The 16,395-nt window shown below is 52.2% G+C and overlaps 1 protein-coding gene across 1 annotated transcript in view; it reads left to right on the forward strand.

Annotated features, from left to right (window-relative positions):
• LOC144728458 (uncharacterized) overlaps positions 1 to 16,395 on the forward strand; it is a 95,729-nt gene that overhangs the window by 32,923 nt on the left and 46,411 nt on the right. The window contains exons 2-4 of the mRNA XM_078607914.1: positions 4,616 to 4,724; positions 5,451 to 5,585; positions 7,133 to 7,305. The gene's annotated coding sequence lies outside the window, so the exon portion shown is untranslated. The remainder of the gene's footprint in view (positions 1 to 4,615; positions 4,725 to 5,450; positions 5,586 to 7,132; positions 7,306 to 16,395) is intronic.

Raw genomic sequence — 16,395 nt, forward strand, 5'->3', positions numbered from 1 at the left:
GTGGGCCTCCACTTTCCATGGCCGCTATGAGTCCCCCCGTGTCTCCGTGGCTATCCGTGCGTGTCAGTGACTCTGCTCCGTCACTCGCTCCACCACCCTCTCTCTCCACGACTACACAATAATATCCACACCTCCATGCCAATGTCCGTGTCTCCGTGACTCCATGTCCTCCACAGTGTTTGCCGATGTCTCCCTGTCTATCTGCGTGTCGACGGCTTATTCAGTGTCCCCACGACTCTCCCTGCGTCTCGGTGATTCTCCCCACGCCTCTGAAGCCTCCCTCCCCAGCGTGCCACCTCGTTTGCTTAGCGGCCTTGTCGCGAGCTCCGTCGCATGCAAAGCGCTGTGCGTGCTCTGAATGCGGCTCACGTCCCTCAGAGGTTCACACCGCTTCCCTCCGGCCTGAAACTTCAACTCGCCTTGTTCACTGAAAAACAAACTCAGAACATTCATCAATGACACGTTCTATTTGCCACGGTTGGCTACGTACGATGCGAACTAAATTCAACGTGCATACATACTGCCCAAAAAGGAAAATATGTATAGGTAATAAACGTTTCGGACAGTGACCTTATATAGATTGTAAATGACTATGTGCCTATTATATTTAAGTATTGTTTTCACGGATGATCTAAATGTTACAAAAAAAAGGGCCATTGGCTGAAATGACCCCTTTTTTATATTTTATTTTGGCTTTTCGAGCGACGACACGTGTTAAGGGTTCGTTGTATTTGTTCCCATGCACCACAGGAAAGGTGGCTCAATGAATAGGTTACAGGCCCCACAATGGCCACGTATGTGTCACTGAGCCAGCATCACTGAGATGCTGGGTTCTAACCCCAGGTGGCCGCTTGTGACTAACCCAGCTGATCACTGAGATGCTGGGTTCTAACCCCAGGTGGCCGCTTGTGACTGACCCAGCTGATCACTGAGATGCTGGGTTCTAACCCCAGGTGGCCGCTTGTGACTAACCCAGCTGATCTATCCCTCTGTGCAGATTGTTTCAGCCAGGTTACCAATGCCAGCACACACAAACAAAAATGAAGATTGAGTTAATGTGTCCCCAAATGTGGCTAAGCTCACCTGTCACGGTTGAAATCTATCAAATTATCAACTCACTCCTCGCATGCGACCCACCACTGCGTTTGATGTCTTCCTTTGATCTCGAGCAAGAATGTGCTTTGTGTGTTTCTAATTAACGAGAGGCCACTTACACAACCACGACTCGCGACAATTTGCCGTGTGGCGAGCGAGGCGAGTCGCCCCGCGACTGTCCGGGCCCACTGCTCTTTGATGTCGCCGTGATTGTTTGTGGGGAGCAGTCGGCAGTGCTGCTTGCGTGATGCTCTGAGCCGGGTGACGTTTGATGAATGACCACAGCGCAGTTGCTGAGGATTCAGCAACTGCGCTTCGTGAATGCGTGTGGACATTTTGTGACGCTGGTGATTATTTTGTGTAAACATTTGAGTTGAGTTGTATCCTCTACAGGCAAGGGGTCCATCTGAGTAGGATGCAGCGCCTCAGTTTCCTCCCTCATGCCAAACAATACCGTTAACATAAATAATTGATTCATAGAAGTGTATAAATGCGACCGCGTGGCAAGACGCTTTCCGGAAACAGTGGACATGTCTTGGTTTTATTTTACAGAAAGGCAGTCCGTTACAAACGTGGGTAAAGAGCAAAGTCTGGATTCTGGATAAGACCAGGGGCATGGAGTCGATGGCACATGTTGCTAGGGGAAGGGAGTTCCAGACACGGGGGTCAGCAGAAGAGAATGAGCGACCTCCCACTGAGCAAAACATGACCGTAGGCTTTCACATAAAACCTTGCGTGTTGGAGCTGACCGTACAGAGCACATGAAGTGGCATCGAGTAAGATGAGAGGGGGGAGGTAGGAGAGTGCGTGGAGGAGAGTAGAGTGAGATGAGAGGGGAGAGGTAGGTGATTGTGTGGAGGGGAGTGGAGTGAGATGAGAGGGGAGAGGTAGGAGAGTGCGTGGAAGGGAGTGGAGTGAGATGAGAGGGGAGAGGTAGGAGAGTGCGTGGAGGGGAGTGGAGTGAGATGAGAGGGGAGAGGTAGGAGAGTGCGTGGAGGGGAGTGGAGTGAGATGAGAGGGGAGCGGCAGGAAAGTGTGGAGGGGAGTTAGAGTGAGATGAGAGGGGAGAGGTAGGAGAGTGCGTGGAGGGGATTGGAGTGAGATGAGAGGGGAGAGGTAGGAGAGTGTGGAGGGGAGTTAGAGTGAGATGAGAGGGGAGAGGTAGGAGAGTGCGTGGAGGGGATTGGAGTGAGATGAGAGGGGAGCGGCAGGAAAGTGTGGAGGGGAGTTAGAGTGAGATGAGAGGGGAGAGGTAGGAGAGTGCGTGGAAGGGAGTGGAGTGAGATGAGAGGGGAGAGGTAGGAGAGTGCGTGGAGGGGAGTAGAGTGAGATGAGAGGGGAGAGGGAGGAGAGTGCGTGGAGGGGAGTAGAGTGAGATGAGAGGGGAGAGGGAGGAGAGTGCGTGGAGGGGAGTAGAGTGAGATGAGAGGGGAGAGGTAGGTGATTGTGTGGAGGGGAGTGGAGTGAGATGAGAGGGGAGAGGGAGGAGAGTGCGTGGAGGGGAGTAGAGTGAGATGAGAGAGGGCTTCTGGCCACGACGAGAGGGCTTCAGCAAGGAGAGAGAGTTGGTGTCGTGTCGCTCCTCCTCCTCTTCCGCAGTCGCTCTATTGCGGGTTGCCTGTAACGTGTCTCAATGTGTCTGTGTGTCTCTATGGGATCTCCACGTGTATCTGTGTGTCTCTATGGGTCTCCACGTGTATCTGTGTGTCTCTATGGGTCTCCACGTGTCTCAATGTGTCTGTGTGTCTCTATGGGTCTCCACGTGTCTCTGTGTGTCTGTGTGTCTCTATGGGTCTCCACGTGTCTCTGTGTGTCTCTGTGTCTCTATGGGTCTCCACGTGTCTCAATGTGTCTGTGTGTCTCTATGGGTCTCCACGTGTCTCAATGTGTCTGTGTGTCTCTATGGGTCTCCACGTGTCTCTGTGTGTCTGTGTGTCTCTATGGGTCTCCACGTGTCTCAATGTGTCTGTGTGTCTCTATGGGTCTCCACGTGTCTCTGTGTGTCTGTGTGTCTCTATGGGTCTCCACGTGTCTCTGTGTGTCTCTGTGTCTCTATGGGTCTCCACGTGTCTCAATGTGTCTGTGTGTCTCTATGGGTCTCCACGTGTCTCAATGTGTCTGTGTGTCTCTATGGGTCTCCACGTGTCTCTGTGTGTCTGTGTGTCTCTATGGGTCTCCACGTGTCTCAATGTGTCTGTGTGTCTCTATGGGTCTCCACGTGTTTCTGTGTGTCTGTGTGTCTCTATGGGTCTCCACGTGTCTCTGTGTGTCTCTGTGTCTCTATGGGTCTCCACGTGTCTCAATGTGTCTGTGTGTCTCTATGGGTTTCCACGTGTCTCAATGTGTCTGTGTGTCTCTATGGGTCTCCACGTGTCTCTGTGTGTCTGTGTGTCTCTATGGGTCTTCACGTGTCTCAATGTGTCTGTGTGTCTCTATGGGTCTCCACGTATCTCTGTGTGTCTGTGTGTCTCTATGGCTCTCCATGTCTGTCTCTATATGTCTGTGTGTCTCTATGGGTCTCCACGTGTCTCTGTGTGTCTGTGTGTCTCTATGGGTCTCCACGTGTCTCAATGTGTCTGTGTGTCTCTATGGGTCTCCACGTATCTCTGTGTGTCTGTGTGTCTCTATGGCTCTCCACGTCTGTCTCTACGTGTCTGTGTGTCTCTATGGGTCTCCACGTATCTCTGTGTGTCTGTGTGTCTCTATGGCTCTCCATGTCTGTCTCTATGGGTTCACTGTGCGCTCCACAACAGCACTGCAGCTGTGGCTTTGAAGCTCCACGTATGAAGGAGGAGATGTGGGGCAGCATCGGCTGCCGATGTTTCGCTGCGGCTCTTGAGGGCTACACCAGGGTCTTAGGGCAACGGTGATGGAGGTGCACGCGTGCCCCCCCCCCGCCCCCCCCCCCCCCAAATAAACACCATCGACTAAAACTAAAATCCATCTCGACGGCGACACGGCTCGCAATCTCCCCCTCTTTGTGTTCTCTGACCCAGGGTCGTTCCATCGATCAATCACCAGCAGCGCCCATCCCATTCCGCTGGGTCCCCTAGACTCGTGCGCAACTTCGTTTGTGCGAGCGAGCGCTGCCTTCGCATTACGTTCGTTTCGTGTCCCTTGTTGTTGTTGTGTTGTTGTTGTTGTGTTGTTGTTGTGTTGTTGTTGTGTTGTTGTCCACTCGCTCCGCACCGTGGGGTCACAACCACCGCAGCCGCCCGCGTGAAGCGACCTCAAACCGGACGACGCCGCGGGTTCGAGAGGTTGGCGCGCGCCGCTCGGAGGGGGGGGGGGACACGGAGCGACCTGGACAAGGCTCCCGCTATTCCGAGCCACTTGTCACTTAAAGTTGCCTTGACATAAAACAAATTTTGTTACGTTTTATTTTAATACGGTATATTTTAAGTGATTTCCTTACCTTTGCTATACTTTGCACAGCTTTCGTGTTATTATAGTGCCTGTTGCTGCTGTTGGTGTAACGTTTTGAAAAATATCTTTCTGGCTAATCGGATTCCTCCCGCAGGATAAATAAAGATTGCGATTGTGAACTCGCTCAGCCAGGAGGCCCGGCGTGCCCCGAGCCATGACGGTCAGCATCCCAATTCCTGCTGTGGAGGAAAAACCTCAAATGGGTGAGGCCACGCAACATTTGTAGCCACCGATCCATCTTTATACTCTCCAACGAGCCCCTGAGATCTCCAGCGAGTCCCTGAGATATTCGTGGACTCGCCTTCTTCTCAGAACTCCGAGGTAAAGGCTCTGTTCCCGGGGTGATCGCGATTTTTTTGCCACTACAGCTCCGAAGCTTCGGAACAACGCTTCCCTTTTGCCAAAAAGACAATCAAAGTCGTCAGGTAGATTGGAGTCCTGTCTGTCTTGAACACTCACCTCTGTAAATGTCCCTTCACCTGGCCCCGCTAGTGATGGCCGTTTGCCCTGCAGGTTCCGTTTCTTTGCTGCTTTCCATACGGATTAAAAGCGCCACTCTACAAATGCGAATACTTAATTAATTATGTATGCCACGTAAAGCAGTCAAGCAATTTTAGTTTTGAACGTCGCCACTTTATGCATCGCCACTGCCTCTGTAACAGGAGACAATCTACAACCGTCCGATATTTTGGGCAATGGGCCTTCTTCAGAGTAGTGTGAAAGTCATCTTATCTGAAAGGGGCTACTGTCACACGACGGTGTTCGTGTGCACGCGCACGTTATTGGGCAGTGGTAACGATGGAGGTGACGATGCTGTTTTTGGCGTGAGTGCGTGCGCGTGTCGGTTCCTGAGGTCTCAACTCACACAAACGCTCGCTTGTCTGGCAAAAAAAAAACCCCCAACAACCCCCAACCCCTCGTGATGCCAGCCGGTGACACTGGGGTGTGTTGTGAGCAGTGCCGCTGGCGGAGAGACTGCCGCGAGGTGGCCGATTGCCCTGCTGACGGGTTCTCCCTCACCGCAGTGGCAGGCTGAGGAGTCTCTATCCTGGTGGGAAGGCCTGGTAAACACCACCAAATTACACCGATTTTTTTTTCTCCAAAGCACCACACAATATTTACAAGCGAGCCATTCACTGGTCAGCTTCACGTGGCCTCACTTTGAACCGAGCCTGACACAAGTGCCACCGAGACGTCACTGGCAATTACGACAACTGTTATTGTTCTTCAGGTCTCGGTCATCTCATCGCACTCTCGGTCTGCAGGTTATTTTCTGCCGTTGCTAATTGCTAGCCCGAATGCAACGCGCCTCTGCAACAGGTGTGTATGTTATGCAATATTTGGAACGTGATCATGAACCTGACAACACACACATTTCGCATATCTCATCTAATTGTATATTTCGAGAGCATCTTCGTACAAGGCGCTTGATGACATAGCTTGCAAAGCGGTGACGCGGAGTGGAATGATGTAGATGGCACGGGCGTGCTACAAGGATTGAGGAATGAGTGACAGCAGCGATCGAGGGGTACTTGGGGATCACGAAAGGGTCGGGGAGGGACGGGAAGGAGTGGAGGGGCGAGAGGAGAGAAGGGAATGGATGATGGAGGAGAGGCGAGGCATCAGGAGAGGAATCGAAGGAGGTTAATGAGTGGGACTGCTTCATGTACAAGGGAAGTTTATTCCACGAAAATAATGTTTTTACACATCCCATCAGCCAGACAGCCTTCTGGGGGTGCATCATTTCATCAGCGTTGGTTCAACACAAGAACGCTTTGGGGAGGCTTCGGTATTCAGTCTCTCATCGGTTCGTCCGAACCAATAAATACGCAGACGAGTTGCAACGTTGTCATACCTGTCCCTCCATATATAAAAAAACATATAAAATAAAATGTTTACACATTTTTTGGGGAGGAAACATTCTCACACAATGACCCGAATGTTGGCGGACATCAATGTGTTTTTTTTCCTGCCTGATTGCGATTGCCGAATCTTTTTTAAATAACTCCGTAGAGCAGCACACGCTTTGACACGCGGCTTAACGGCGTCAGCGAGAAAATCTTTTAAATCCTCAAGCATCTTCTTAAGGAGTGAACGATTCAGGTCACAGCAATGGGAATTCACCTCCACACCCTCCCCCCAGCCATCCGAAAAAAAAACCCCGTTGAAAACAAAATAACACGAGTGCTTTAATTTCTCATTAATGCCCTCTAAGCGGATTGGGCCCATTCCAAGAGGGCCCACTGGAGGCCTTGGCCCCCGTGAGACCGGCAGCCCAAGTAGCGGTCGCCACACCGCCCGGCGCTCCCCATCGCCTCGCCTGGCAGGGCCCTCAAAGCCGCGGGGCCTCTGCCAAGTGGCCGCGAGTCCAGAGGAGCAGCCGGGCGGCACAGATTTGTTTCCTCTTTTCACGTGGAGGGAAATAATCGAATCAAACAACGTATGAAAGTGCGCATTTACGTCCAATCGTGTTTCCCATCAGTCACCGACTAAACGACCAAATTTTGGATAATTGAATGAAAACAACAACTCTCAAGTAGTGGTGCGACTGTGGTCACGCAGAACAGACGGTAGCAACGTACGACGCGTTTCGCAACGCCCCGATCCACAGATACGAAGGAGACACGACTCCGCTTGCTCCTCGCGCGGTGATCTGGGCTTGGCCACCTCAATGTGGAATTGTCGCTGTCTCTGCATCGACATCAGCAGCCCGTACGGAACGAGAAGGAGAAGAACGACCGCGTGCGTGAAACACGCGCAGAGCTCGCGACATCATGCACACAGGTACAAGGTCAAAGAGCCCCCGTATAGCCTGAACAGACTGTCGGGGCAAGTGCTGTTAGCGACCACCTATGAAGGCCAGAACGGTACACGAGGGGGCCGGGGGGCCAGCACCACGCCAGACCGCTTTTGTCTCCCTAATGGCAATGTTTATACACCGTACTAGGTACAAATTTGAGGCTGAGTCGACCTAGGGGAGGCCCAGGGCCGGTTTAAATAATCGTCACGGGTGTTGGCCGTGAGAGGGGATCGAACTGGGGTGGCCCAGTCCATGGCGCAACGCGCGAACCGCCAGACTACCGCTCCCCCGAACAACAACAACAAGAACAACAAGAACAACATCACGCGCACACGAGCTCACGCACGTACGGCCACAGCCGCCCCGCTCCCGCACTCGAGCACTCGCTAATCACGTCGCAGTCGGTCTGCTTCATGACGAGCCAAAGCTCTCCGGCTAACGAGCACAGGGGAGGGGAGAGGGGGGGGGGGGGTGCCGGTGGAGTTCCCACGGCCTGTCCGCCCCCCTGCGCAATGAGGCTGCCCCTCGGATGAGTGGGCAATGACCACGCTCACAAAGCTGGGGCCTGCCCACCCCGTCGCTCCTCATCAGCAGCTCCGCGCCGTTACTGGCGCGGCCAGCCGTGGGAAACAACAAAGCATTTGCTGAGAACACAGAGACAGAGAGAAACAGAGAAAACAAACCTGAAAAATGCAACGAATTATGAAACGGGCTCCCAGCAAAGTTCCAGAGGTGCTGACGTTAGGGCCAGGGTTAGGGTCAGTGGGAGGGCGAGTACTAGTACTAGTTGACTAGGGTTAGGGTCAGTGAGAGGAGTGGTATGAGTGGCTAGTTGGGATAGCGCATGCAGAGTGAGTGTGCCATACCCACGGACTGCGTGCCACTTATCCGTAGTTTGTTTTGCGTGTGGGAAATGTTCACTTCTGTTTTATCGGATTCTCAGGGCTACGTGAGGGGTCACTTTTGTTCGTGACCTTACGGTGGTGGAAAGGATTTTTTGGAGGCCTGGGGCAAAATGCCAGCTGATGGCGTCTCTGAAGTCTCCTTGGGTCTTTCTTATGTCCCCTTGGGATGTGGGACCAGGGGCTAACTACCCTACCTGCCCCCCTCCTACCCCCCCTCTCGCCCCCCCCCCTCGCCGCCCCGTCCATGCCACCACAGGACAATGGGCTCGTTACTTGAGGCTTGACGACGCCACGAAGCGGCGACTGGGGACGTGGCACGCAGCTTTGTTGTGTGTTTGTTCAAGCGGGTTCGTGTGAGTTTATTTGGCTGAACACTGCGAGGGGCCGTGGCACCAGGGAAGGACCCCAAAAGACATCGCCCCCCCTCCGCCCTCCACCTCGCCCCCCGTCCTCAATGGCTCTCGTCTTGTCGACACTGTTGCCACGTGACTTCACTCCAAGGTCGTTGCTGGAATAAAGGAATTCCTCGTGGCTGGCTGCGGTCACGACCTTTTCCACTGTGGACCAAACCGCAGACGAATTTCTCACTTGGCACTCGGCCTGTCGCCAACACTGCAGAGTCGACCTCACCACCTTAACCTCACCATCTCAACCTCACCACGCCAACGTCATCATATGAACCTCACCACCTCAACGTGACCACGGCAACCTCACCACCCCTGCTTCAACACCTCATCCTCACCACTTCAACCTCACCACCTCAACCTCACCACCTCATCCTCACCATCTCAACCTCACCACCTCATCCTCACCACTTCAACCTCACCATCTCAACCTCACCACCTCAACCTCACCATCTCAACCTCACCATCTCATCCTCACCACCTCAACCTCACCACCTCAACCTCACCACCTCATCCTCACCATCTCAACCTCACCAACTCACCATCTCAACCTCACCATCTCATCCTCACCATCTCAACCTCACCACCTCAACCTCACCACCTCATCCTCACCATCTCATCCTCACCACCTCAACCTCACCACTTCAACCTCACCACCTCATCCTCACCACCTCAAGCTCACCACCTCAACGTAAACTCGGGATGTCGCATGCCCAATGCTCCCTCTCGCCGGAGCGATTTCCCGTCGCCGCCACCGCGTCTCGTAACGAGCGGAAGCCGCCGTCGCGTTTGCGGCGCTGTCGCCTCGCGGGCTGCAAGCGGAACGTCCGGAGGAGTTAAAACGTGATCCGCGGCTTTGTATTCATCCGCCCCCTGGAAAATTACACACGCGCGCGCACACACGCACACACACGCGCGTGCACACACACACGCACATGGAGTCACGGGGCCGAATGAAGTTCTGTTAATTCGCAACAAAAATCCCTAACGAGTGAAATCCCGCGCGGAGATGGCGCGGCGGAATTTGTGTCACCGTGCCAAACTGTGGCCCGGTCCCAAAACACACAGACACCACCAACCACAGCGCCACCCATCCTTCCTACTGGCTCCACTGCCACCGCCACCACCACCGCCACCACCGCCGCTACCGCTACCACCACTTCCACCACTACCATCACTGCCAACACCATCACCACCACCACTGCCACCACCACTGCCTCCACCACCGCCACCAGTACTTGTCCCCAATTGACAAGGAAACAATAATAATAATGAAAGTGATAATCTTCCCTCGGAATGTGCACGGAATGTGCATGGGACAGCAGTGCTAATTCACTCGTGAAGTTATAATCCGTGCAGCACGAAGCCGTGCCTCGTGACACGCACACACACCGCGCGGCGGGGATTTGGACGGTTCACACAATCGCGCCTTTAACGAATCTCCCAGGGGAACAAATACAAGTTATTAGAGAGATTTATTATTATTATTATTCTGATGATGCTGATTAAACTTGTTTAGCCCCCCTTTTCTTTTGAGGTCTGCCGTGACAAAAACAAGCCGCGCCAGGGTCCGGCTCGCCTGCCGAGATGCCTCCGAAATCTTTCCTGCACCCCCCCCTCCCCGCCGCCCCCCACGTTTCCAAGCCGTGATCAACGCGTGCCTTCATGCGGCGCCTTTTTCCCTCCTCGAGCGCTCGGTCGAACAGCAGAAAGGTTCATCGCTTTGCTTCTCCTAAATCCCGGCGAAGTTGGAGCGAGGTGAGACCCTAGCAGGTAGCGAGTTCCAGAGTGCTGGACTGGTCGTTCCACTGAGCAGGTGTTTGAGATCACGGTCCCTTTGCGTTTGTTTCTCTAATCGAAAGGATTTTTAGATCACGCATCGGGAATGCAAGGCACCACCAACCACGGAGTCTATGAAGATGACGATGGTGGTGGGTGACATCGTGGCCTATTTTAGGGAAATGTGAACTCATACTACAGGGCTCTGTCATGCATTCATGTCATTAAACGCCATGTAAAACTCATGGCAAAACCACCGTTGTGGAATTTTGGCCAAGCAACGATGGCTCATAGTTGTAAATCCAGAGAGACACACAGAGACACATACAATCTCACAGAGATACATAGAGACCCATATATATTAATTCAGAGACACATTAAAAAAACAAGCCACAGCATTGCGGCTGTGGCCATGCAGTCTCTAGACCGCACAGTGAACCCACTGTGGCAGTCTGCGCTCCTTCAACGGAGGAGGAGGAACAGCGGCACGGCACGAAGCCTTATCGTCGTGGCGAGCAGACATCGGCATCTAACTCCTGAACCACATCGCTGTTGCTATACCATCACACACAAGAGCAGCATCACCGGTTGATAAGATAATTGAGGCGATGCACGCAGAGACGCGTACAGTTATGGGCCTGCGGGAACAGACGGCCATGGGAATTAACCCACAACTCATGCACGTGTGCATTCGTACACGCGTTCACACGTACACACGTGCATGCATACACACGTAAACGCGTTCACACGTACACACGTGCACGCATACACACGTACACGCATCACCCCGGTTAAGGGTTCGGCTTTCATGTCACGTGAGAGTTGACCTTCTGCCTTCCGTTGATAAGAAAAAATCATACCGTAATGTGAAATCCAGTTAGAGTACAAATTTACTGGAAATTGATACGGACTGCGATAATCGTCACATCGTGAAATTTAATATCGCAAATGATTCGGCGGCATCCCCTAAATGGGCAGCACAATTTGGGTCCATTGTGACCACAGGCTTGGTGCTCCCAGCATGCCTTGCATTGCCACACCACATGGTCACCCACATTCAGACCTGTGCCCATGTCTCGGTGATCTGAAACAGGGCTCTGTTCATATTCTATTGTCTTCTTGCACGTGGCAGCACGTTCAGGAGCTCACTGTCGAGATCTGCTGCTGGCCACCGCGAGAGGGCTTCAGCAGAGAGAGTTCGTGTCGTGTTTCTGTTCCCTCTCCGTTGAAGGAGTGAAGCCACAGTGGGTTCACTGCACGGTCCATAGTTTGGCTTGCATGGCCACAATCGCACTCCTGTGGTTTGGTGATGTTAAGTGGCACGCAAGGCATGCTGGGAGGACCAATCTTGTGGTCACAATCGTAACTGTTGCTGCTGCTACTGCCCAATCGAAGAGGTCAGAAGTTGATGATTACTCGAGAAGAGCCCATTGTGAGGGACAGCTCTCCCTCTCAAGGGCCACGTGACCCTTGGTGAAAGGGCGGCTGTGAGTGGTGTCGTCAGACCATCCTGCACGCATCGTTCACCATCCGGGAGTTTGCAACTTGTGTGTTTGGGTGGCAAGGATTGATGTATACTGTGTCGAGATCGAGTACCGGTGGGACTGCGTTCAGCCTTGCTTCAGTCGATGAGTAGACCGCGACAGTTTCGATATGGACGGTCCTGCTGAGATCGATGTCCACGTTTAGTTTTCAGTGTGAAAGCTGACAACCCGATCTGCAATTTTTCCACGGCCCACTCTCCAGGACCTTATGTGGCACGCAGCACAGTGTTACCCAATAGCCACTAACACCATGAGGGCTTAAAAATATATATAGAGTATATAATAGGCGCCGTTTCAGTCGGACTGGTATTGACCCTTCTTCATAACCCATTAACAGAGAGATCCATGGAGTTGGGAGACAACATTAACGTCATGGGCACTAATGGGAATTATATTTTACTAAATGTTTATCTGATCAGCATTTTTGTTAAAATAGGCGTATGAATAGTCACACGAATAGTAACTATTGAGTACCAGACAAACATCTTCAATAATCAGGAACGTGCAACTACTGTACTCAATAAACGAATGTGTGTTCAAAGTAAAATGATAAAGTTCTTGCTGGCATGACGCATTGTGGGTAGGTGTGTTATCGTAGCCAACAAGCACCTGGAGCCCGTGGCTTGACGGTCGCCACGGTGGCGAGGAGATGTTCACTACCCCGCCTGGTACACAGGAGGTCGTGGGTTCGATGCCGATACTGACGCCTGTTGTATATTTGGAGTTTGCGTGTCTCTCTCCCCGTAGTCGCGTCGGTTTTTCTCAGGGTCCTCTGGATTTTCCCTCCACATTTAGAATCAACATCTCCACGCGTTGAGAGGATTTGGCCGCTATACATCTCCACGCGATGAGCCACTTCGTTGGGCTATCATTTGTGGGCAGGTCGCTTTTGAAAAAGCGCTATATAGTTCAGTGGGCCTTAGTTGGTAAAACAGTAATAATAGTAAGGTCACCCCCGTGTTTCTGTCAGGCCATCTCTGAGACGTGACGCATCGTACGTACCCAGAGGGCCCCGCACGCGCAACTCCCTCTTCTCGCGTGCCCCCCCCCCCCCAGGGTTACTGCGAGTGAGGTCGACATCAATCTCTTGACAGAGGACTCCCTCTGCTGGATCCTTCCTCAAGGGCCTCACTTGAAATAAACAAACGCCCGCCCGCCCTCCCTCCCTCTCGAGGGCGTTCTGTAACAAGCCACATCTTCACGACTGGAAAACATTAAGGACGAGCCACAGTTGTGCAATCGTGGCCAGGCGCGGCGAACTATGGGCCTCGATATTGTAAGCCACTCTGCAGTCTGCCCTCCTTCAGCAGAGGAAGAGCGGTGGCGCAGCGGTTAGCGCTCCACTGCATTACCGCACCCGGCGACCCGAATGTCGATTTCCCGCTCACGACCACCAAACGCTAGTGGCCAATATCGGAGCCGGTCCTGGGAATCCCTCCTAGGACGACTCAGCCTTAAATGAGTACCTTGTGCAGTGTGTATAAAACATCAGCACTGGGGAGACAACTTCGGTCGGGAGTGGTCCTGGCCACACCTCCTCCTCATGCGCCGTGCTGGACTTCATCTTGATTTGAAGCTTTCGTGACTGCAGGAATCCATACTCTTTGGATCTTTCGGTAAAGTCACGTAGGTAGAAATAAAATAAAAACAAATGACGACGTTTCGATCGCAACACAAGGAACCCTGATGAGGATTGCTTGTGTTGCTGATGAGGATTGCTCGTGTTGCGATCGAAACGTCATGATTTATTTGATTTCATTTCTACCTACGTGACTTTACCGAAAGAACCAAAGAGTACGTGCTGGTCTTCTTATGCGCTCGCTAACAGTACTTGGTCCAACCGTTTGTTAAAGGCTGCACTGGGGATATTTGTCTTTGCTATGTGTCAATGGACACCCGAGCACACGAGATGGTCTCATCTCAAGGGACTGTCCAGGATAAATATTGTAATTTTAAAAAATATAGCATTTGACCAACTTACCTGCGAATCTATAAATGCGCCCGATCTCGTTTGATCTCGGAAACTAAGCAGGCGTTGAGCCTGGACAATCCTCGTAAGTGCCATCGGCTTCTGCGAGACCACGCTTTTACTTTTGAGCAGCAGACGGCAGTGCAGCACACTGCGTAGTTTTGACTTCTCCCAGCTGCTGCTTTTGTCATTTTGCTAACAGGTCACGCTCACAAATTCGATTCCTATCATGGTCTATTGAGTTCTCTCACCTGGCTACACGACATCAATTTGAACTCACACAACGACTCACCCACGCATCCATTCACTCACTCAGCGACCTACCCACTCACACACTCAAACCTTCAATTATTCACTGAACTCACTCACAGGCCCACTCACACACTCATCCATTCATTCACTCACTCGCCTACCTACCTCCCCACTCACACACATTTCCAGTCGCTTCCTTGTTGTACTTTTTTTTGCCTTTATCATATTAGTGACCCAAGTCACTCTGGCAAATTAGACCTGTACCCTCCTGGTCTCTTTAGTTCTCTCCACTGGTTACACGGCATATGCTTGGAACCTACCTCGATGGTTTCTTGTGATGGATGATGATACCTCGGAGTGAGACTGTGTTTCGCAGCACAGACACGGACTTAGTCCGCACCGAGCGCCCTGTACAATTGATGCGCCTCCCCTCTTCCAAACACACAAACATAATCACGCGCTCCACATAATCACGAGCGTCATTCTGCGAGGATAATATACAGAACAGACGGGCAGATAATGTCTCATTCACAAATCCTTCTCTCCACGTTCAAAAAAGTATTTCTTACATAATCCATCAGTTCCACGGCCTTCTGGGAGGGCGAAATATCAGCATCATCGACTCAGCATAGGCAACACTCTGGACCGGTTTCGTGCAACTCTGGCTCTGCTGATGAACCACTGGACGTCAAGGCCAGTCCATAGGCTTGGTTCTGGCGGACCACGCTGGCTAATATTGGAGGTGTTCATTACCCAGAACATAGCTTCACAGCGGACGTTAGAGATCTCCCCCTGACGTCATTCGATACGAGTAGGCCATCGTGTGTGGGCGCCACGCTCCAAACCGGGCACATTTGGAAATTAAACGTCGCAGCGAAACGCTCACAAGTGAGATCACACTCAGCAACATCGCTCCCTACCGGCAGCATACATCCAACTGTGAACCACAGAATCGCCTTCCTTCGTGGTGTCTCTGGAACCTACTCCCACTGCACATAAAACAATCATATTCACTCACCTGCTTCCGTTCCTCTATTAAAACCCCCATCTCTTCTCCTCTAGCCCAGCGTCATCATGCCACTGCTACTGCCTGCCCCCAGCTACGAGCAGGCCTAGCCCAACCCCTATCACTACCCCGATCACTACTCCTATCACTACACCTACCACATCACTACTGGTATCACTACCCCTACCACATCACTACCCCAAACCCTCCTTAACCACTGCAACCTGTCCTGTCACCATAACGACACTACCACTTTTAATAACAACTCCACTATTTAATTCAGCCACTATCATCTTCAGTGCATTTTTATATAATTTCTGTAAGCGCCTTAGATTAAGGCGCTATATGCATCTATATGAGACAAGTACCTCTAATGTACTAAATTATCATCATCATCATCAGCCTGAAATGTCCCCTCCGTTTGCCATTGGCTGAGGTAGGCACAGAACCCATCGAGAGGAGCGCAGGGGGTGGAGGGGGGAGTGGAGGGGGGAGAGGAGAGTAGAGGGGAGTAGAGGGGGTGGAGGGGGGAGTGTAAGGGGGAGTGGAGGGGGGAGTGGAGGAGGGAGTGGAGGGGGGAGTGGAGAGGAGGGTGGAGGGGGGGGTGGAGCAGGCGCCTTGGCGGGCAGCGCAACACCCGATCTGACCCAATCAGGGCCATCGCATCATGACCCCGGGGTCATCGCTACAGGGAGTGGTGAGAACGAATCACCGCCTCGCTCTCGCTCGCCAGGTGAGCGACACGAAGGCCATGACAAAATTTATTTTTCACAAATCCTGTTTTGAAAAGCTGTAATTATCATACCGTGTCAACCCCTACGGTTTACCCCGTATTCTTCTACAGGGAAATTGAATTTCCAGGTCCATATGGCGTACGGCCGTTTCAAAACGGGGCTTCGTCGGATGAACGTTGACATGCATAAGGGCACGGGGTGACCAACATGGTCTGAATTTGGCTGTAATAATGTAGGCGCTGATAAGGGGTTGACAGGTATGAATGATATCGGTTTCATTTTTCAAATTAAAAACAAAATTCTCTTTTTTTATATTGACAGGTAAACAACAGCGGGGCCAATGCTCTGAATCCAGTCAAACACGGGCAGTGAATGAGTTAGCGGTGAAGGAGGGAGCTGTGAATGAGGGAGCTGTGAAGGAGGGAGCTGTGAAGGAGGGAGCTGTGAAGGAGGGAGCTGTGAAGGAGGGAGCTGTGAAGGA

Source organism: Lampetra planeri, chromosome 28 (assembly GCF_965212315.1).
Source record: "Lampetra planeri chromosome 28, kcLamPlan1.2.h2, whole genome shotgun sequence".
NCBI lineage: Eukaryota > Metazoa > Chordata > Hyperoartia > Petromyzontiformes > Petromyzontidae > Lampetra > Lampetra planeri.